Source organism: Lagopus leucura, unplaced genomic scaffold, assembly GCF_019238085.1.
Source record: "Lagopus leucura isolate 7727_CA_CO unplaced genomic scaffold, USGS_WTPT01 Super-Scaffold_100017, whole genome shotgun sequence".
Taxonomy (NCBI): Eukaryota; Metazoa; Chordata; class Aves; order Galliformes; family Phasianidae; genus Lagopus; species Lagopus leucura.
Window position 1 is genome coordinate 10,511,239 of NW_024962271.1, and position 24,307 is coordinate 10,535,545.

General features: G+C 40.2%; 1 long non-coding RNA gene across 2 annotated transcripts; it reads right to left on the bottom strand.

Annotated features, from left to right (window-relative positions):
• On the bottom strand, positions 1 to 24,307 carry LOC122183351. 2 transcript variants are annotated; one of them, XR_006180243.1, is made up of 7 exons: positions 24,170 to 24,307; positions 7,515 to 7,609; positions 6,166 to 6,249; positions 3,907 to 4,011; positions 3,084 to 3,174; positions 1,150 to 1,242; positions 1 to 203 (listed from the first exon to the last, which is right to left on the bottom strand). It is a non-coding gene; the product is annotated as an uncharacterized LOC122183351 (long non-coding RNA). The 2 variants fall into 2 exon arrangements; XR_006180242.1 differs by lacking the exon at positions 6,166 to 6,249.

The window sequence follows — 24,307 nt, forward strand, 5'->3', positions numbered from 1 at the left end:
CGTGAAAGTAGCCTCAAGTCTTCTCTTTTTCTGAAATTATAAAGTGGCATTTATTTGTCTTTCATAGTGCTCCTACAGCCATGGTAGCAAACAGCACATGGGCAGGGTTTCTTACTGTGCTGACAGAATGGTCATGAGTAAGCTGAGCAGCATGCAAACAATGTCAAGATGAGGGCAGGACAGGGCCTTCTTCCAAGTCCAACCTGTGAGAGGCAGATGAAGGATTAAGAGGCATTTCCTGACTCAAGCAATTGCTTAATATATCCCCCTCCCTGGAAAGCATCATCAACTGTATGGTTAGGAACTTGCCAACACTTCCACCAAACTACACTGGACATCAGGAGAGAAAAAAAAAAAAAAAGAGATTCAAGTGGGTTTGATGCACTTCCTGCATGCAGGATCAGCATTTTCTCTTTTCAATATCAAGTTGATTTCAAATATCTGTAATTATGAAAACATATTAAAATGTATTAGCCAGTAGATTTATGTTTGAAAGGTGCCATTTTAATTAGACAGGCCACAATTCTCAGTTTTTGAGCAAATGTGATTACTGCAATTTCTTCATTGAATTATAGCTTCGCTACTTAAGAAAACATTATTTAAAGGGCAGTGTTAGCCACCTACACCACACTGATGAAAATCTCAGCAAAACATAAGGAAACACTTGAATACACTCTTCCTAGCAACCAAGGTCTTTCATCAGAAAAGCAGCATATTTTATTTGTTGATTTGTGGTGGTGTTTTTTTTTTCTTTCCTTGAACATTATATTTCTAGCTTGCACTCCCTCAGCTAATTCATCAAATCCCTGGAATATACTTTTCAGTGAAAATGTAAGCCATTGACAAAGCCACCTTACTGTTTATGTGCTAAAAAAAATTAACTGAACTTTTTTTTCCCCAAAATCCATATTCGAGTGCTTGTGTCATCACTATTTATGTGTCGCACTGTGGCAGTGAGGCCACATTCTCAGAATTCTGAGCATCCCTGACTTCCGCTAACAGAAATACCAAGAGGTTAATTTTCATTACTAATCTTCTTCACATACACTGACCTGCTGTATTACTTCCTAAAATTAACAGCAGTATTTTAAGTAATGCTGAATTTCTACAATTCTTACTGAGTAGAACATAGAGATATCAAATACTTACCTGAATGTTGGTCTGTCTTTTCAGGCTGGGACAACTTTGATGTTGTTACTTAAGAAATGGTTATTTTGGATCTCCTAAGTACTTCATAGAATGCTGGAGATCCAATTAAAAAAAAAAAAAAAAAAAAAAAAAAGAAACCCAGACCTGTTAAGTTAAATATTAAGTAAAAATGAGCGCACTTTGATAAAGAAAAACAAAGACTGCCATTTTGAATAGGTTTTTCCCAACAGACAGTACCATTTCTTCCATGATGTACCACCTCTTTTCTCCTACAAAAAGAACTGTTTTTAGGAGAATTTTCTGCTTCTGTATATGCCTTCTTTTCTTACCTAAGGGTTTTTACTCCTATATTTCTTTCTTTCTTGTAGGAGGCAGACCAATGGTTTTGTCACTAACTCTTCAAGAAAATCAGAGGAGCAAAATGGGAAATCTGTCTTCCATGGAAAAGAGGAAAGATGCTAAGGGACAGGATGTATCCTCCTTGACATAATGTGGTCAAAGAGCCAGCTTCCTCACTTCTCCCTAAAGAGCTCTCAGACAACTGTCTAGAAAAGCGCACAGTGTCCCCAGCTGTTAACAGCAGGATATACTGCAGCTCTCTAGACTGCTGCTGCCATGTCGTTTCTGCGCCTCCAGGGTCAGCTTAGTGTATTAAATTAACAGTTTTCCCAGGCAAGGCAAAATGTCTGTGAGCAGAATGGTGCAGCATAATAATGGGATACGAGGGGAAGATACCTCCTGAAATATTAGATGTTTTGGTAAGAGCAGGAAACATTGAAGTGATTCTGACTTACATGGCTTAGTGCCAAACAACATGTTATCATGCAGAAGTCCCAGCACAATGTGCGTCTGTTTACCACCACTTAACATTTTCATAGCTCATTTTAGAATTGTTGCTTTTTTTTTCCACCCTTAATAATTTATGAGCTCAGAATTATCAATAACGTGAAGCTTCATTACAAGCTATCTGGAGGATTCTCATCTGACTCTTCCCATTAAATTATTATTCCCAAACATGATTTATATTTGATAAGACATCAACTGGACATCAATAAAATAATAATTAATGAACTATATCTTCATGGAAATACTGAGCTTAAATACACAAGCAAATGCAGTGTGCAGTCTGCAGGTCAGCTGTCAGATCTCTCTGAGAATATTTGTCTGTTTAGTATTTAGAATATAATAATAAACCACAAAAATATTTAATTGCTATGGTCGTCGGCTAGTTGTTGTGACAGTTGTGAACTACGCCAAACTACGAACCTGTAAGGCAGAACTGGGAAGTAACAATGTGTTCAATGTAGGTGAGAAGGTAATCTCAAAACAGTACAAATGCTGAAGGGACTTCACATTTCCACAAAATGAAACGTTGAAAGAATTTTGGTTTGGGTAACTATCTGTTTGTTTGTTTTTTCCTTAACATTATCTATCGGATTGAAATGCTCTATTTCTCCATACAGAAAGTTAAAATAAAGAATTTTAATGACTGAAACTTCTGCCTAAAAACAAACAAACAAAAAAACCCACCACATTAAAATAGCTTAGCATTCAACAATGTTGTTTGGGTCTTCTGTTCCAACAAACTATCACTCCAAAGGACAAGCTTGACCAAATATTTGTATTCAGAAAGAAGTGACATTACTTCATCCCAGGGAATTTCAGCAAAGGCCCTTAATCCTATTGCACCTCACAGCTTTGCAGTAGTGTTTATCACTAATCAGGGACCACTTCTGCTTACATTTCCTCAACATACACAGATCCCACATGAATCTTAATGGAGGATGAGAAAGAACAGGAGTAAAAGTTTTTCTGGATTTTTTTCTTAATTTCTAGGGTTTATTTCTTGCTTTCCCTTACTGTTCAAATTTCATCAGGGATTGAACAAGAGCTTTAGATGGACAAGGTGACCACATTGTCAGTATCACACTTACCTTCGTCCCAGTTCATTAAGAAGCATTTAGCCCCTGCTCCCTCAGACCCTCACTCATGTAGGATTTACAAAAGGGCTTTAATTGCAGATCTCTGGAAGAAAGCCAGAAGACATTACCATCCTTCAGTGACAGCTTGATTTTTTTTTTTTAAATATTCATTGAATCTCCTTTTCATCCACAACATGTGTCTTTTTTAGATGCTCATGTCCGCTATTTGGCTTCTCCATTACACAGTCAAGGATTATAAGGGCAGCTGTCCTCTGGTATAAAACAAAAGGACATGAACATATCATGGTCCCATTTAAAACCTTAATGCCCCTTGAGCTTGAGATGCTTACAGCTCTACAGAGATGTGCTATTCAAACCCCAGCATAGAGAGGTTTCAGTTTAACTTTCCTAAAACATTAAGAGCTGAAGAAACTGTAAAAACATTCTGGTCTGACCTCCTACATCACGTTTTTTCTCAGTCACTCCCACCTTAATTCCCATTATATGCCTGAGTCAAACCCATCTTCCTGAAAGGCTTATATCTTATTCTGTAAATAAAAAAAATAAAAAAAAAATAAAAAAAAAAAATCAATTTTACCACCACATAATTACCTCACACTCCAAAGTACAATTGAGAAGCCCAATCGAGCTTCTCGGTTTGTCACTCCCACCTCCAGCCAATGATTTTTACTTTTCTCTGCCGCTCAGTGGTTTGGCATTCCCTAATTTGGTCCCTTGAGGGAGCTAGACACATCGGAGGTCGTAGCATTTCTACCATCCAGAAACATGCGAGCAATAGCACGCACACACGTACGTCTCTAGTATGTCTTCTTACCTTGAAGGACTCACCAGAATCCAAAACCAAGTACACCTGCTGTGTTCTCTTCCTCCTGAACACATCCAAGTCCATTCCTTTCTGAGATGCCTTCTCAGGGAAATGCTGGAAAGTTTAACATGGAAAGAATGTGCCTGTAGCTTTGAGACAGCTCTATTTTTAAAGCAACCAGCTTACCACATATTCCATTTTCTCCCACTTAACCAGACAAGTTTTAAAATAATCTCTCTTTTTTAAACACATCCACTCCAGACTAGTTTCACCACCTCATTCAATCAAAATACTTGCTAATTTTAATGGATATTTTTCTTGAGTAAGAAATAATATAATCTTTGATTTCCGAGCCTTCTTTACAATGGATTCTGTGAAAGTCAAAACAAATAACATACAGCAATTCACCTTTAGGTAGTGCAAAAACAGTCCCCAGAGTGATAGCTTTTAGTTCATCTCCAGTGAGAGCTGTATAAGCTGTAAGCTCTTCTATAAACACACCAATGAATAACAATCAGTCTCTTACTCCTCTCAGTCTCTCGTGTGACAGACCCTTAATTATGGCTATTAGATTATTACTTTCTCCAGAGAATTCTGTAAGGCAAAAGCAGTGTTCTTCTCCAGACATCAAAGACAGAATTAAGACCCTGCTTCGGAACACTCCTCAGAAACAGCTGCTGTTCATTCCCACTAAGGAATGCCCTGTTTGAGACAAAGGGCACAGCTGCAGCTTGCTGCCTCCTACTCTGTATGAGGCAAAAACTGATACTCTGCTTTGAAGGGAAAGATGCCCACCTAAAACACAAGGAAGCCCACCCCCTACTAAGCTCTGAAAAATTATTCAGATTTCTGTTATCTTAGCCAGACCTCTGTATCCTGCAAAGATCACCCATTCTCAATAAGTTCTGGACCAGCAAGGCTTGCAAAACAACAGCGCAAAAGCAGGACCACAAATTACGACTTTGTAGCAGAGAAAAGGGAATAGAAACCACCCACCTAAGGCACTGCACCACCAGCATCTATTAGTGCACATATCTTCTTTTTACGTGTAATATTTATTAGCTTCCTTCAGGGATAGCTCTGCATGCTCCCACAGTCAACTAGGAAGAACGTCTGACCCCAAGGAGAGAACAACGGGGCAGAATCAAGACTCAGGCTGGCACCACGCAAACAAATGATTCCTGAACACTTTATATGTAGGTAACACGAATCAATTCTTAAATAGTAATTACTAGAAAATTAAAGTAACTGCCTCTCAGGAGAATTACTGGTTAATACTATTATCTTCTGTGGGCACAGCAGATGAGAACGTGTGTTATGATAACCTATGTGGTTTAGGCTCATTTTGGAATACTGTAGCAACTTATTGCTAACCAACATCTTACAAGAGCACCAACATAAAAAGTAATGTGTGGCAATTTATCAGTTCTTAATAAAACACTGTGCTTAGAAGTTCAACTGTTGAAGCTGCTCTTGATTTTGATTCAGCTGATTTTTGTCTGGGCTCAGCACTATCGCTTATCCCTGCTTTTTCCGGGCTCCTCTAGGATTTGGCAGTTCCAAATCCTTACTTGATTGGACTTAAAAATAAATAAAAATTGGGAGCTGCTTATGCAGCACTGCCCCTATCTCTCCCCAGCCTGTGTGTGAAATTAACATTGGTTCAAAATGCTGGAAATGCAAATTTGCACATTAAGAGCATAGGTTCCAGGGCGAACATCACACTACCTGTGAATTCCACAACCTAAATGCATACTGTCACTCAATTAAGTGAAATCCAGGTAGCCTGTATGTGCCAAGCAGGTAAAGTATTTTCACATGAAACACATTAGTAAAGGTAAGTTCTTTCAGAGTTGCACAGACACATGGCTACTAAGCAAAATATAAGTACATTTAAAATGACTGCCAAAAATTGAACTGGTTCCATGCCTATACAATTGTAATTACTTAGGTGCTTCTACGGCACGACTGCATTTGAAGCAGAATATATCACACATCACAACTGTCAAGAACTGTCATAAGCCATTATGATAAACAAAGACGTGATCCTCAGTTACACACAATAGGTAACACTTCTGTGTGAAAGCTTCTCTGTCCAAATATCTCTTGCCTGCATGCATCAAATACTCTGTGAGATACATCCCTCAGCTGTGGGAGCTCAGCACCTTTCCACCAATTTAAGTCAACTAATTTGGATTGCTAAAGATAACTCTCATGTCATTCTGAGCTCTCAAAAGTGTTGTGAAATGGGACATTTAAACTATTTACCATAATTCTTGTTGCAGTTTAAAAGCTGCACAATATTTTTGATGAAGCTTTGTGATTCCAGAAATCCACTGTCTAAATGAAGGTCTGCTGGGAAAAGAAAAAATAGCCGATTTGTCACAAAAATCAATCTTCCACTGCCCAATTCCATTCTTAATGAATGAGACAATTCAGAAACCTATGGGAACATGCTTTATTGATTCATTCACAAGTCAGTAAAACCCACTGCCTGGGCTCCCTCCAATAAGACAAACCGCACAGTGCTTCAAGTGTACTGAATTGCAGGAAAAGCCAATGACTCCACATCTGTTCTGCTGGAAGTCCAGTGAGACTAAACATAGCCAATAAATCTAAAGGAGCACACCACTAGGTTAATGATAAATGTGTGGAGAAGACAAAGAGACTTGTATTTCCTCTTTATTATCCCTTCAGTTGAGCCACTGCCTTATCTGTAATTTATTTACCCAGGACAGTTGGGCCCAGATGCATACCTGTTTTTTTTTACTGAAGTACTTGTTTTTCTCCATTTTGCAGATGGATTAAATAAGCCAGGAGGAGGCCAACCTACATGTGTGAGGTCACACAGAGAACTGTAATCTACACTGCAGTAGATGCCTGAATCCATTCAAGTTCAAGACCTAATTTGGCATAAAGCTAGCGTGTAGCTGTACTGCACTGTATATTTTATAAACATATCTTTCAATAATCTCCTGTGCTTCTCATGAAAGCAATAACAAGCAGTAAGAACAGCTGAGTCTGTATTGGGCAAGCTTTCCTATTAAATTCCAGCAATACATCTCAGCTGTGACCTGTAGCAATTTGGGTAACCTAATAAGGCTGACTATCCCATAAGAATCAGGGATGATACACTGTCTACCCGCAAGATATGAGGAAGTACAAGAGAGCAACTTTACAGCAAGGATCACCTAGCAGAGCAAAAGTGAACCTAAAGAACAGGTCTAAGAAAGCACAGTAAGAGAAAACACATTACTGAGAACAGAAAATTTGTTTATGTAGTCCGATAGATACCACCATTTCAACATTCATTTCCAGCTCAAAACATCACATCTGCATGTCCTGTTTAATGGAGTATGCTAAACTGAGACTTCATACAGGGCTTTCTGGGAACTATAGTTAGTACAGTTATTCCAGTGCACGTTACCTGAAGTTAGGCATTTTGTCAGACTCCCCACCTTTTGCTAGAAATCCAAACGGTCTTCTGTCTTACGATGCAATAGCATTCAAAGAACTCCTCTAAAAATCATTCTCATATATTTGCTTCCTTTACGTGTGCATTTAGTAAGTGTGCACAGGTCCAGTCAGGCATATATTATCTCTACCTCAAAACTCACCTGTTCAGCCGTATTATGATTTCCCTCCCCTAGTGGTTCTAGTACAAACTTGCCTACAGAATGGCCTCAGAAAGTGGTCTCTGCTCTCGTATCTGCTGGATAAAAAAAAGCAACAAGCAATTTAGAGGAGGACAGAAGAATTAAACAATTTTTATGCACTTCAATGTTCCCCCTAATTCTAAAAATCAACCAAAAACTTCAATATAAAATTCACTTTTCCTTTAGAAACGTCTCTCAGCAGGGTGGTGCTCATAGCCGCATTGTCACTGTGTGTTCAAAGCCATCAGTATTCAGTGTGCTAAGAAGCAACACTGAATTCTGCAATCAGAGCTACGAAGTTTCAGAAGATTTCAGAATTTATGTGAATATAAATAGCTGTACTGAATGCTTCAAAGATTGAAAACATTGTAGAGATTTACATTTCAGTTTGTTTTGACAGATAAACAGACAAAAATATATTTTAGAAAGGAGCAGTAAGATTTCCACTGTAACACTTCCCATAATTAGATTGTAAGAGACACTGAAATATTTACATTCACTGTACTGAAGGCTTATGTCTCAGTTCTGCTTACTACTTGAGCTCCAGAAAAGCACTTAATTGTTTAACATGTACTACTGTGAGCCCCAAGCTTTCTGCAGATGTTCACACCCACCATCATTTTTCCCACCCTGCTCACTGCTCATTGTGTAGTGGAGAGATTCACATTTTTCAAAGGTTTTCTCTTCTTCTGAAACAGAAGCTAATGTTGCTTAGTGCTTAATGTTAAGCATTAATACACATATCAAACTAAAAACATTGATAAAACTTTCCTCTGAAAGGAAATGTAATTGGAAAGATGCTTTTTCTAACAGTGCTTCCTGTCCTCACTCCAAACGACTGAAATGTTTTTTATTGTTTTCTGTGTTCTCTCAGTACAGCATAATTTGTTTGAGTTCCAAATCCCTCATGAGTTCTGTAACCAACCTCGAGTGTGTTTCCAGGACGTAAAGGTCAGAGCTGGAGAAGACACAGACAGAGGATACAGAAGAAAAGTCTCAGAACCTCTTGCTTCAAATCCATCACTTTCATAGAGAAATAAAAAGACAGCAAAGTGCTCCTCTTTTAGAGGCAAATCAGCCATGGTGGGAACCTCTCAAACAACTGAAAATGGGCACTCCTGAAATCAAGGAGAGAGGATGGCTTTCCCAGAGAACTTCTGCATGGAGATTTGACTTCTGAATTTCTTGGATTTCTTAAATGAAAACCTTACACTGGGAATTCCAAACAACACAGCCTGTAATGTTCGGCTGGCGTTCAGGATTCAGTGAAATCTCCTGGGCTGTGTTCCTGGACTTGTCCCACCCCCACACTACAAAGATGCCTTTCTCAGCCAGCTCTCTGCCAACCAAGTTCCTGCTGCTTTGGTCTGAACATTGGTTAATCTTCCCCATACTGGCAGGCTCTGTTGCTGTTAAAGAAATCCCATCCAATCTCAGTCCCAGTGCTCCCCAGCTGCTTTATTCTCACTTTTACATTTTATACTTCTTATAATTACTTCTTAGGAATAACTGTAATACTAGTTAGCGGAACAGGTGTCATTACCAAGAACATCTATAAAAAGGAAAACCAGTATCCCACCAAACATACATAGCAGACGCACCTTCCAACATTAAAGCTCTGATTTGCAACCTGAAAGAATTCTCTGCTGCTTTTGTACAACAGGCTTAAGTTTCACCTTATTTGTTGTTGTCTGTTTCATCAAGGTCTTCCACGGTACAAATGTGATCACCAGTATGCTAATCACTGCATTAGACATGCAAATATGTAAACATTTGTGTGCCAAATTATTAAGTTTTTGTCTATAGTGTTATGCCCCTATTTACTATCTATCTTTTATGTCTTATGGATTTCCAAACATTTAGATTTATATCAGCGCTGTCACATATCTGCAAGCAGAGACAGTTTTACGAGCACTAAAAAAGCTGCAACACGCAGACACTAAATACTAATGACATAAATGGTATCCACTAATGGTCTCTATTTTTATTACAATGCAAAACTTCAATATATTGCAATTACCACTGCTCTCAGACTGAGCCATACACGGCATATAATGCCAGCTTCCATCTCTACAGCATAAAATGGCATTATTTGTTGCATATAGTTCAGCCCTGTACTGCAGATGTTGACTGAACGCTCAAGTCAGCAGTTGCAGCTAAAATTCACTCTATTTACTGAGTCTTACTGTTAACTAATACCCTAAATTGTCAGATATGCCAATGCATTAGACATTTTTCAAAGCCTACTGCACTAATAGCATGTAAGCGTAGCACGTCTTGTTGTACCTGTCAACAGCCCAGTAACTTTGCAAAGGTAAAACATGTCAAAAAATGAAATTATCTTTCTATGCGTCTGTCTTCAAAAATCTTCAGCAAGAGATTTTTTCCAAAATATTTCAATACAAAAGTGCACTTGACAAAGCTTATTCTCTTGTAAATGAGTCTCCATTTTAGCTTTTTAATGATAAATGTTACATTTTTTGTTCATAATTAGAAGAGTCTCTCCTTTTACAGCAGCTATCAGAGAGTGAAAAGTTTGTTCTTCAGATTTCAAGACAGTAGAAACCATGCATCAGTTACATCCATAAAACTGGGTGAAAAAGGAATATGGCAAAATCTCGTACAAATATTTGGGAGGAAACAAAACTGATTTCACCTACACTTTTTACTTGCCAGAAACTGTCACCAAAATGGAGCGCTAAGACTTTCTTGTATGTATTTATCTGGCATAAAACAAGCATAGTTACTCCTTTCCATTGACTTCAGCTGAGAATATCCTCCAGTAGGCTGGAAGCTTGTAAGAAGCAGCATTTTTCCTATTTCCATGCAGCTGGGTACTCTTTCACACAAGGAAAACACTGGAGACAAAGTAGGTGTCAGACTTGGTAGCATTTTACATGCATTTTCTGACACAAAGCAGACAACAGAAACGTGCACACAAAAATATTTCCCTTCAAGGACCAGCTAGTGAGAACAACAAAACCTAGTAAATCTGTATACTTATTATAGTTATCATATATTTCCAAATGATACTTGCCTTTAAAAACTGCAATGGAATTATTACTGTTAACTTTAACTGTGATAAACCACTCCACTGGAAGTTAGTATTTTCCTAAAATGTTCTCACTGGGCTTTGCATAAATCTAAGCATACATGACTGACTATAGAAGAATGACTGATGCAAAATCCATAAAATAATAATATCTAGAGCTTCCAACTGAGAATACTGATATGGTATTCCTTATTTTTCCCATCATATTTTCTCTGACAATAATATTGAATATGACAAGTGCTTTCTAATGTAATCTGTACCCACCTCAGTGTTCTAATCTTTTGACTGAATGGGTTTCTATCAGTGATCCTAGTTAACTGCCTCTGTTATGCAGTTACAGCAACAAAATTCCAACTGAAAATTCAGTGACAGTTTAATTTCAGAAAACAGGATTTCTCAAAAGAGCAAATACATTGATTTAAGTAGTTGGACGAAAATACAGGTTTTCAATATAAGTAAATATTTTAATTCATTTTCTCAACTGGAATTGAAAGTTATGGCTCATTTTCTCAATTCCAAATGTTGATTCTCTTCATTTGCAATCCTCCCAACACAACGTTAGAGTTGAAACAGTCTGATTGACTTTAGTAACATCAAAATGGAGAATTTAAGTACATGAAAAGCATTTTATTTTCTAACGAATTCCTTCTTTCTCTTAAGGAAATTTCTGGGTAAATATAACCACTTTGAGGTGTATTTTTGGACGTTATAAAATTTTGTCTTTTGCATACTCTGTTGTTCACCAAAGTTCCCTCTCCTTGCTTAACAATAACTTTGCACAAAAGGAGAAAGCTCTTTCATGAACGCCATGGACAAAATCTGAAGTATATCAGCTTGAAAGAAAACATTGACTAAGTTTCTAATTTAATTCCTCAGATAGAAAAGAAGCAATAGACCACAGATCTGCTAATGTCAGATCAACAAGAGCCTTACCCACTTTTTTGTTGCTTTTCTTTTTTCCCTTAAGTTGGACTTCACAGGTTTGCCAGAGCAGCTCTCTATGCAGCAAGGCCTGGTGCCATCCCTCCATTAGGGAACATGGCACTTGGATCCCTCACCTTCCACCTGGCTGCATAAAATAAAATTTCCTTCACTGAAATTACAATAAAGAACCTATGGAAACTAACAAGAGCCTTTCTTACACTTCATTGGATGGTCAAAAATCAAGCCCTAAATTAAAAGCCACTAACCTCTCTTACTTGCCTAGAATATTTGGCTACAGATGGTTTTCTTTTCACATGTAGACATCAACTACCTTAAGAAGTGCATTCTAAGAAAGTCAGTTGCCTACATTCACATGCCCTCCAAAGGAACTGAATTAAAATATTTATACCTAAGGAAAAAGTTCTAAGGTTTCTTCTTGTAACAATTCAATAAAACAGCTCTATTATAATATCTGGAAGATTTAGACTTTTGTCTTGTATCCCTGGAAATGGATAGCTCCAACCTTTGAAAGAAATTGCAGTATGAATGTTGGTTTTACTCTGGAGTTGTGTCTGAGCAGACTATTAGCAGAATACTGATAAATGTTACAATAGCTATTCTTTTTCCTCCCCTTCTGCTTTTATGCCACTGCCAATACCTGCCCTTCCCCTGGTGCTTTCAGCTGATGCCTGTCTCATAACTCGCCAGCTAACAGCATTAGAAGAAAAAGAAATTAAGCTCAAATAAAACTGCCAGGTAGAATTCAACATTACGAGATTACGACTGAATTGTTTTCAGAAGCAGGCACATATATGCACAGTTACAACACTAATGACCTACAAAGGACTTACACGATAAAGGTTAATCACTATAAAGATATATATATATATATATATAAATATATATATATATTTTAATTTTATTTAAAATATATTTTTTTTATTTTTTTTTATTTTTTTTAAGGGTAAATATATTGAAGCTGATTATTTTTCCTCTTCTGGTAGTTCTACAGTGTTTAATGGCAATAATTAACTTTGTCTTCTCCATACCTTTCCCAAGGTCCACATTTGTAGCATCCTACACTGCTCCGTGTCTGCATACAGTCATTCAAAACACGCATGTTGTCAGGACAACAAGCAGGCAGTCAGGCACACAGTCGCATCTGTACAATTCTAAACATTTGCACTTTTGTAGTAAGTTTGCAAACATAAGGAGCTGCAAGCACAACTGTCCCGTGAGTAACAATAAATCACCGAAATGATGGAAAGGAACACACAGTATAAAGACTACATAATATTTATGAAGAAATTTGAAAAGTAATTGCAAGCCATGTAAGTAAGAAAAGATGAGTACTCGGTTGTAACGTCAGCTTAAAATAGCAGTATAGAATTGTTTATGTGCCTTTGTGAAACAAATGGGTGAAGCCTAACACATCACAGAAAAGTTACTCGTGCTATAATTTATGCCATATATTCATCTTCAAACCACAGTCATATATTTCTCTGGAGCAACTGCCATCACCATCAGAAACAATCAGCGCCTTAAACGGCTCTTTCAAGGCAGCTGAACAACAAAGCGTCACAGAGAAGAAATAAGGTTTTTGCTCCCAGAAGTAACATCTTTCGAGAGCTTAAAGGAAGCACCTACGTTCCAGAGCAGATCATAAGGCTGTAATTCATGTTCCATTTTTTTGAATAAAATGTATTTTGTATTGCTCTTACAGAATGAGGGTTAGTAAAAAATAATGCATGTAATGAGAGAAAGAGAGAAACAAAAATCTCTTCTTCTCATAGAAATCTAAATGTGTTTGAGAAGGAGCAGAAACTTCTAGATGTTTGTCCAATCTAACACAATCCAACATAGCAACTTTTTGTGTGAAAGGCTTTAACATGTCCATAGTGACCATAACAGGCCTACTGAGTAATAAATTGACTTGCACAAATGGAACTTATGAATAACTAACGTTTGCTCATTGCCAAAAGCAGCATTGGCAGAAAAGCAAAGATGAGCAGTCTTGGGAATACATTATAATAAAATTAACAGCAGAACTCAAAGAACAGTGTGTGTGAATATATGTGTTGAGCAGGAGATCCAAGGAAAAAAAATGGGAATTTCCAGGAATGCTGAATCAGCTGCTGCTCTGTTGGTTGGAAGCCTGGGCATCAACAGATGTCAGAGGAAATCCCACATATCAGCCCACCAAAAGAAAACTGACTCGTGGGGATTGCAGTGCACAAAGGGCTATAAATGCATTAAAACACTATTAGAAGACTGAAAAAGAACTAGCAGTACTAATGGCTGAATGTCAATGAATGCCAGAAGCGCTAGAAATTAGAATGGTGCAGTAGTCATGGTGAAGCAGATATCAAAAGATAAAAGGAAATCAGAATAGACCTATTCTGGCAGAGAAAATTGACAAATGATACATAAAGCAGCAGCTGATGTAAAAATGGGAGTGGCAGTTAGGACAGAAGAAATAAAAAGAAGCTAGAACATTTATCAGGAGATCTATGCAAAGTGATTTGGAAACATGCCTTGATATCTGCAAAAAGCAAGGATTTCTCTTCAACTATTTTCTCCTATTTTCACCTACGCACAGTTTCAAGGACTGCCAGTTTTGGAGATTACATCACATGCACATCAGTCTTCCAACATACCAAAACATTACTTTCTGACCTTTCCTGAAGGTCTATATAATTTAGTCTGATTCACATAGTTCCTAATCTGTCATCGCATCGAACATCTAAAAGATGCAGAGCACAACTATTTCAAAGAATGAACAGAGTAAACAGACCTGCCGATATAGTAAATGAACAACTTTAATGACTTGCCTAGAAACTGTGAGAACTTTAAACCTGCTCTCATCACTTTCTTACCGCCTTCCCTGTGGATGCACAGCTGTGTTCCTACGTAGGTGAAGCACACACAGAGATGGAAATGGCTGCTAAGCAGCTCTAAGTAAGAATGCTCCTTCCTCTCAAGTTCTATCACCAGAACTGTCCCCTTCCACACGTCCATCTCATCTTTGTGATGGCTAACACCAGTATTCTCACACTTTCCAGATGGTAATCAGCTAATGAGGATCTTAGAACATTGGCAGTAGCGACTCGGAATTTCACACAGGGCTTGATGAATACCCTGCTTACCAAATACAACCTCAGGAAAACCTCCAGTTAATTTTCTCATCCTGTCTTGCTCGTACTCATGCTGCAGAAATGGCATTTAGGCTTCCCTACTTCCCATCCCCACCTTTAAAACTATGGACAAAGAGAACAGGCCACCACTGAGACAGTGAAGCTCTAATCAGAGTCCACTAGCTGGCAGCTGTTTGCTTTCTACGGTCAGTCATTCTCATCTGTGACCACAGCTAACAGGAGATTCCCTGCTAATGCCAGCTTTCACCAGTATCTTTTTCATTGCCCTTTCATATTAACCATTGTACAATCAACAAATATACAGTTATCAGAGTGGCGTGGTTAGGATGATATTTTAGAGGTTGCATAATTAGAAAGATTATTGTGGTGGAAAGAGATAACCAAAACATAAATGAAATGCTCACCCATGTTCTAGGCTCACAGTAGAAAACTCCAAAGGGAACAATCTCCATAAAGAGACCCTTCCCCAGTGGCAGTCAGCCTTAAATGAGGTCTACCCCTTCCAGTCACACAGCTGAATTGCCTTCACCTGTGCTCCCAGGGCTGACTCAATGCTTGCCTCAGGTGATCAATCAGTGGTTCAGGCCATGATTCAACAGTTACCACACAACCATAAACTCCAAATATCTGAGGTGTCTAATTATGGGAATGAACCAGAACAGACTTTAAAGGCATCTGCAACATGAAGGTTAAGAGCTAGGGATTTCTTCATATAGCTATGCACTAAGCAGCGAGAAACTAAATTAAATGCAATAGTAAAGCAGAGCTGAACTTTCAAATGCACCCCCTCCACTGGATACGTCTCTCCTTCGTAATGAAGATAGTGCTCAAAAACATAAAACCTAACTAGCTGGTATAAACTAACTTTACATAAGCAGTTATGACCTAAACAAAGTTTGAAGAGTACACAGCCTCTGGGTACTCTTGCCCCAGTAAGACATTCCGAGTTTAAATTTAGATTTTTATTGCCCTTGGAATGCTGAGATAAACTTTTAGTCCCACCGGTGCAACTCCAGGAAGAGACTATATTAAATTTTGCTGTTCGTGAGGGAGCGAGCCTTCCTTCTATTCATTACCAGGCACGCAAGCCAGGTAATAAAGCTGAGCTGTTTTTATTGTATACAATGTGCACCTTATTATGGCTAGCAGAACTCTGCAGGAGCAGTTGCTATTACCAGGTGGTATCCCATCAGCTGGGAATTACACCAGGGGCTGGAAACACAGACCTGACACACACTGGGGCCTTTCAGGGTGCATTCAGACTGCATTCTCTGCTTCCCAGCCCTGAGACAGTTACCTCTGATTTCACTACTGCTGTGGAGGAACATTGGGGAGTAACCAAAATACAAATGTACCAGCCTACTGAAGTGGCACTGTGACAATACAACAGCTAGATTAAACACATGAGTTTTGAAAAGACAAACCAAGGACCTGTTATTTGACAAGGAAAAAAGGTTCCAAATGCCCTAATGTTAATAACATGCATTAGTCTTAAGTGCCTAACATTTTATGAGCAAAACAAAATAAGTACTTATTGCTAGGTCCAAGTTATTCCATCAGGAATAACCTGAAATACCAATAGAAGCAAAAATCCTGTTTCGTCTGTGGTTTCAGTTAACTGGAAACACGAAGCAGCAACCTTTGTCTCACAAGTTGCAAGGAAAGATTCATTCACTTCATTGCATTTTGAGTCTTTTTAAACTAGAAGCAGCATTCCTTATTTCAGCTGTAACAATCCATAATGTTGCACAGGCCTTAGGCAGAATGTTTAAGGAAACTGTTTTATTATGCAATGAAGTAGTGATTCCTACACATGAGAACCAATGCAAATTATCATTTGACTCAATAAAATAAACTCAAAAAGCAACATACTCAAAGTTACACAGATTCTAATAACCTGAAACCAGTTTTCAAGGCAAATAATGGAGTCACCCCTATGACAAAAGAAACAAACGCTGTGTTATTTCTGGCTGTAACTTGTCATTATCTCATTGATGTCCTCTCATCAAAATCTCATGCAGTTCTGCTTTTATTTCAAGCAAACCATTCTCAGCCTTCAAGGCACTGTGCTCATGCCACAGGCTGATGCTCTCCACTGGTGGCAGAAACATTTCCTTTCTGAGAAAACAGACAGAAGTTACCCAGATCTTGATCCTGCTAATAGCAGCTGGAGTTGGTAGGAAATGCAGTGCTAAGAATGAAGCACACAGCACCTTATTGATGTCGTTCTCCATTTCATTATTTGCTTTTCAAGTAGTATGGAATTGAAGCCCTATGGTTTTAATCATGTTCATTAAAGGAGAAGAGATGCTGCAATCTCACCTCTGACATATTTACTAACTTTAAAGGAGAATCCGGGCTTTATTTGTCCATGTTTTGACTGAAGGAAATTTTTAAGATTTATAGTTTGGACTCCTTGTTGTTATTTGAAGACAGAGGAGGTTTGATGAGAAAGCTGCAGGGCTGTTTGTTTATTTTTTAAACACTGTCTCTGTAATATAGTCAAATCGACTGTGCTTCTCTGATCCCTTTTACCCAGAGGAAAGTTTGTGATTATTTTTTTTCCTTTCTGCACATAATATTAATCAGAATTCCTTAACATTCCCTGCCTCTTCAGTTCCTAACCTACTCAGAACTGGCTTAGATGAGATTTCCTTTTGCTGGTTTGGGGGACTTCCCCCATCTTCCGGCCTCACTTTTGAGTCTTTCTGAAGTTGTTTCCTCCCAGAATAGCTCTGATTTGTGTTCCTCACTCTGGCCCTTCCTCCCCTTCTACGGTGTTTTGAAGTTAAATAGTGCTTTTGATTTCATTAAGTTGGTTTTCCTTATAACTCCTGTAGCTGTCTCTTCTTTCTGCTTTCACAGATATTGATAACATTATGAATTACATTATACTGTGCAGAAATAAAGCTCAGAAATAATTGAAACTCACTGCCATTTTCTTCCAGTTTTTGCAAAGGGTTGAGACTCTCTGGGAATTTATTTAAAACTCTCCTTTAATCCTCATGCAGGACTGATGTTTCCTTTCAGAAAAGGAGGACACTGCTCCAGCCAGAAGAAATGACATAGCATGAGGAAAAGAGGAAAAAAGTCCTGAGTCATGAAAGCAAAGAAAAAAATGCAGCTGAAATAGAATTGAGAGACGATTAAACTCCACAAACTGCAAGGGACAGAAAAGTAGGATGGAGCTCTAATTGAAAGGAAATTGAGGACTGACTCTACAGAAGAGCTAGGCAGATCAAGAAGGAGCAGGAATTTGGCCAAGGGAGAGCTGAACTACAGAACAACTCTCACCTTCCAGCTCTGCTCATTATCCACCCTCTGTCTTCTGTTCCCACTGAGAGCCTGGGACCCTTCTGACAAAACATTCTCCAGCAACAGTCAATCCAGGAGCTCAGGAGCAGAGCCTCTGGGACAGGAGTTGTTCTAAGGTCAAAACAGCACTGCCAGGGTGCAGTAGTGGATCTGCACTATCCTCAGAGTGGGGGCAAATATCCGAACTCCAAGGGACACCAGTCACTTCTTGTTCCCACATCACAGAGAAGAGGAAAGAACTGTATCTCAAGTTTGCAAGCTGACACACTTTGTGAATAAGCACTTCCCTTTGTTCCCGGTACCCTGAAAGTCTGATTGCTGCAGAAGCAAAAAACAAAACCAAGAAAAGCCACCAACCCTCTGCTAAGAGCTAAGCACACTGCAGCTGTCTTTCAGACATCAGAATGCCTAATACAGTCATCAATAACTAACCACCATCCAAGATCACAGACCACAGCCTGCTTGCCTCAACTGTGTGCAGTCTAGCTGATTCCCTGCAGACCTTTTGTCAATTAGAAAAGCTTTTTTTTTTTCCACCCCATCCATAACAGGCGCATTAACCTTCTTCCTACTCCTACAGACCATTTTGGAAAACCCATGTTTACAGTAACTGAATCCACTCTCTGTGCTCATCAAAAGAAGTGTGAACAGTGTTAAATCAGAGCCCACAGTTACAGAAAGTACTGCTTAATCTGGCATTCTTAGCAGCTCTCTAGTGTGAGGTAACAGCATTCAAAGCACAGCAGTGCCATATTAAAAAGTGGAAAAGGGCACTATTTTCTGCAGAACTGGATTAAAAAAAAAAAGTGTGATCCTTTAATACTCATCTTTCTCAAGTGGACATTGAGAATTCTCTGAGCATTCTGGACACATTTTAAAGATGAGTCCAACAATTAAAAAAAAAAATCCTATGCAAAATTAATACATTTCCTAATAGATAAAAAAGAAATATCTCAATGTATGACATGTTTGCCACATAGGTGATATATGATACTGACATCCTAATAATAGGAGGCTATGAAGATAATCTGAAATTATTTTCTGTTCCTTCCCTATCTGCTCTTCATCCTCAGGTTCTTCAATGAATCAGATTTGCCAGCAAAGCAATTTAAGCTTCCAGGGATAACAAAATTCTTCCTTTTCTAACAGAGCTAAGAACTATTGGATGAGGACAGAAAGCCCAAGAGGAAGAGTTATCTATTGATACCGAGCTACATTTTTATCCCTAGGAATAGAAGCAGCACTATTTTGGAAGAAATAACATTGATTTAGCTAGAGCACAAGGAAGACATCTTCTATTTAATATACGTTGCTTCCTGGGCAAGGGTAGGACAATACTTGTATGCCCTGAACTAAATGCCTCCTGCTGTGTTTTCACTACTATTTAGAGAGAAGTATTTTATTCCCTTGTAACACTGAGCTCTGAACCATAAGAAACTTCATGCTCAGCCATGAACCTGGATGGATGCTTAGTTAAGGAGCCACTTTTGGAGTAATTCTTCTAGGCTCTTATGTCATGTATGACTGGAAAAGGGAAGAGTTGCTGTCCTGTCCTGCATACATCATGAAGCAAAGCATGCCAGCCAAAGTAACGGGTACAATTAATCTCCTTGTTCAGAAAGCAGACACAGAAACCAGCCATCCCTGAGAACAGACATAAGGTTTGCTGCAACCTGGCCACAACATAACAGGAGGGAAATTTCCATGGACTGCAGAGGTGGAAGGCTGAGTGAGAGGCATCCGAGTCAGGTAGGAGCTTCCTGCACTAGGAACAAAAGCTTCAGTGCAGCATTATTGACAAGACATTAGCGTAGGTACAGAAAGATGGGAACACAGAGCGGTATGACATGCTGTCACTATGACGGTAAGATGTGACAGATGTATTCAGGAAATATAAAATATGTTCCCATAACTTCAAATTAAGAGAATACACGGGAAGCCAAGCTGAATAAATAACCCTCCCTTCTCTGAAACATGCTGATACTAGCTGCACTAATCACACCAGATCTAATTACGTCAATTTAGAAACAACACTCCAATGTTGTATTTGCAATATTTTTCAGCTTTGCTGAGAACACAATAAGGGGAACATTAAAAACATGCGTAAACATTAAACTAAATGTATCATCCTGCAGTTGATCTATAGTTACACAGGACTCATTTATCTTCCCAGCTGCTGAAATACAACCAAAGGGATGTGGCTGCACTACCACCATTCTTGCCATTAGGCAGCCATAACCACACCTGAGGTACTGACCAGTTGCCTAGAGAATGCAAACATGGGCTCTCTTGCTTTCAAAAGCATCAGCACTTCCTGATACTCTGACAAAACATGCCATAAAATGCACAAAAACACATCAGCAACAAATGCTGTATTTCTGTTCTTGTTACTGTTCTCCATGTTTTAATATGTATTTCATTTGTTTTGTTTTAAAACAGCTCCAGCACAATTCAACTGCTCCTTCCTTCACCCCCCCACAAGACAATAATTTAAGTCTTCAGTATCATTTAAGAGACTGTCAGTGAGTGGAGGGGAGATTGTTTCTTTATAAATCCATCTACTGTTTGAAGAAAAAAAATGAGAGATGCTATACAATGAAAACGTAATAATTAACTTTTAACCATTTCTCTTCATTTATAACCACTTATTAAGGACACAGAAAATATTTTAAGTAGGAAAAGCTTCTCATGAAACTAGAGTAGGTTAGGCAACTCAAACCCTATACTGAGGCAATTTGATGTGACCATCACCAGGACCACTGGACAGCCCTGACCTTTTGATACAACAGTTATGTAAAGAACAAACAACACTTATCTTAGACATCTTAAATTTCGGACAACAAAGCCATGCCTTTGCAGTGGGATGCCTCCAGTAATCCGAAAGTTTTAGGCAATCTTACAAACAAGGGTAAAAGTTGGTTACATAGGCCAAAGGAAAGATAAGAAAATGGCAGAAAGGGAACATGGATGTGTTTCTTGCCAAGTTTGAGTTATCCACACCACCTCTGCCTCATGCAGGTACAGCAGCTGCATGCCACAGCAGAAGTAATAGGGCTGGAACACATTCCTGTAGCATCATTTCCTGGCTTCTGCCACAAGGTCCCAGGTGTAAAATAAGATGCAAGAATCTGCACTGCAATACAACTAAGCAAATTTTTGTCAGCAGAAAAACCTCATTTAACAACCCACTGGAATTTAAAGCTACAGTTTGAATCCTGAGCCCTGGCACCACTGCTGTAACAATGAAAGATCCTCCTCCTCCTGAAGATTGCTTTCTCTCAATGTACCCTTTCCAAAGTACCTTTAAGTCAATGAAGTCTTTTCACTATGTACATTAGGAAAACAAATATGACTTTCATAGATCAAAGATGCTGCATTAAACCAGTACTTCCAGACTCAACACTGACTTATCCCAGTGTGGGAAAATAATTTAATTCTGATCAGACTCACACAATTTTTGTGTACGTGGCACACAAAATGTGGAGTTGGTAAGTTTATGCATATCGATAGTAGTGAATTAATGGCCAGATTCCCAATTAGCTTAATCAAGCCACAGTAGAGAACTGGGAATATGTTGCAGGAAATTCAGTAAATATCTCTACTCAGTTCACCACTGCATGATGTTGGCCACATGACAAACTGCACGACTACCTCCCTTATTATTTCTATTATGTACCTAATAAGTGCTGAGCCTCATTTTGTTATTATAGATACGAGTGGTTGTGCCATGTGTTTTAACACCACAGGCTGCAATCCAGGTTCTAAGAACAAGTGACCCCTTGGAAAGGTGCTCCAAAGACTGAAATAGTGAGATTAATCACCAGAAAGGAGACAGCAAAGGAACAATAAAACCAGATTAAAAAGAGACAGATCAGAAGCTTCTCTATAACTAAAACTTAACAGACAGAGCAGTAGGGAAATTCAGTTCTGTTGACAGCTTGGAAGTACAAAACCAGGCAGAAGAAGTGACATAAACACTCAAAATGGAGCAACAGATCAACACCAATGGAGAATTTGAGCAGGCGACTCAAAATATGTACAAGGATTATGGGGAAGATAGAGTATGAAGGAGAACTGATGGGATTTCAAGTTCTGAAGACCAGATTTTAACAGTTACGAATCCAGGAACACCTGAGTGGGAAAGAACACCGTGTTGCTCTGTTCCTCCAATGGAAGTGTTATTTATCAGGTCAGCAGACCAGGCAGCCTGACCAGCACCCCACAGCGCTTCACAAGGAACGTTGAAGGAAAGATGTTAGAATGAGAAATACCACGTTTACCTTTTCTCCTTCCCCTCTCTCCTCCCTCTCCCCCCAAAACCCAGCACTTTCATTTGATAGCAGAAAGAGAAAAGTACAACTACTTTGGTGACAGCTGCTCTGAAAACCACTGCCACACAACTACTGGCCGTTTTTATTATTAATTCTGGATTACAATATTTATCTTTGAAGTAGCATCATTTACCACTGACAAAGTTAGGAAACACTGCCAATATAGAAGCTCAAGGAGGATGGCCTCGACTTGGTTGACCCTGAGCCAAAAATACCAAAAGCACATTAAAATGTATTAGCATTAAGTGCAAGTATGAAATGAGAATTTTCACTATGAGCTGAGGGACTTCTAATTGAAAAATAAAGCAAGAGTCCTGTGATCCTCCAGTCCTTGAATGAGGGTTGCACAGACAAAACAAAAAGCAGAGCCCCACGCTATTTCTGGATGAAAGACATTTTCAGCACTTCTGATGGGATTTATAACTGAAGGAGTTGCATTCTTCAAGGAACGCTCCTAATGCTCAGTGCTCTGTTGCCAGTGATACAAGCACAAAAAGCAGGAGAGTCCTGGGCTTTGCAAGTCCAGGTATTATGCAGCGTTAGAACCTGTGATAGCACAGCTGCCTTCCCAAGCGCTTTCTCAGCCCCAAGGCCCGAACTCAGAACAGCAACTGTTGCCTTTCAAAAACCCCACGCTGTAAGAAACTAAATTCAACTCCTGCAACTTAAAAGGCACTTCCCTCATCATCGCAGCGCAGATCCGAAGAAGCAGAAGGACAAACATCATCATCTTCCTCACTCGTCCAATAGAAGGCTCAAAGCCGCTATAAGACGAGGAACGGAGAGCCCCGCACCCAGACGTTCACATCGTGGCAGCGCCTGGCTGTCCCAGGGCGCCTGGGGGGAGGTGTGGAGACGCCCGTAGCGCGGATACCCGCGGTGCGGCGCGCAGCCGCCGGGCCGTGCCGGGCCTTCTGGAGCGCAGCGCTGTCCCGAGGCGCGCAATGACCGACCACCGCCGGCCTCGCTGAGCCCTTCCCTTCCCCCCACGCTGCACGTGGCTCCCGGCACTGCCCGCACACCCACGGCGCTCCCGGCAGCGACGTAGCCTGCTCACCCTCCCCATCCCGCGCAGCTGCGCCGCGGGGCTCCCGCAGAGCCCTATTACTCCCCCCGCCTCCGGCAGCGCTCCGACCGCTGCGCTCCACAAAACCTCTCGCGTCAGCGGATCCCTGAGGTCACCCTCGGGGATAACGCGCCGGCAAGAGCCGACGGCTAACGCGGGCTGCTCTAACCCCGCGCCTCGCGCTCCGTTCCTCTTTCCCCGCCTCCCGAATCCCACCTGGCGTCCGCACCGCACGGTCCCGGAGGAGCGGGGCAGGCTGGCTGCCGGGGGCGGCCCCGCGGCGCGCTGTGCGCGGATTTCCCCCCCTCCCCGGTCGCCCGGCTCCGAGCCCAGCCCACACGGCACGCGGCAGCTACGGGCAACGGAACGCGGAGCCCGGACCGCGAGGGGAACGCTCTGCGCGGCGCCAGCCCCGGAGTTACGGCACTTTTCCTTTAGGACCAAACTTGCCATCTCTTGCCGGCGCCATTAATCTCCATCCCCGCACCGCTCACGCAGGAGCGAGGCGGTTGGCTTCTCCTTTTCCTCCCCTCGCCCCCACACGCGCTCCCTAAAAACCCAACAATTATCAGTGTGGATTTTTTTCCTTAATTCCCCTACATCTGCGTCATTATATTCGCATTAGAAATCAATCAGCTCCGGTCATTAGCATTAGCGATCTACTCATAAAGCAAACACCCGTCACGCTAATGAACTGAACGAGGCATAATTTCTTGTTGTGTAAACCGATGCTCAACTCTAATCAGCAATAAATTCAATCAGAAATTACTTACATCAACCGGAGAGTGACGGCTGAGAGGAACGGACACCCCGGACGCCGGCAGAGCGCTGCGGGGAGCGGAACGCGGCCGTGGAGCCGTTGGGGGGACGCAGCCCTGAGCCTGAGGAAGCACCCGGCTGCAGCCCCCACC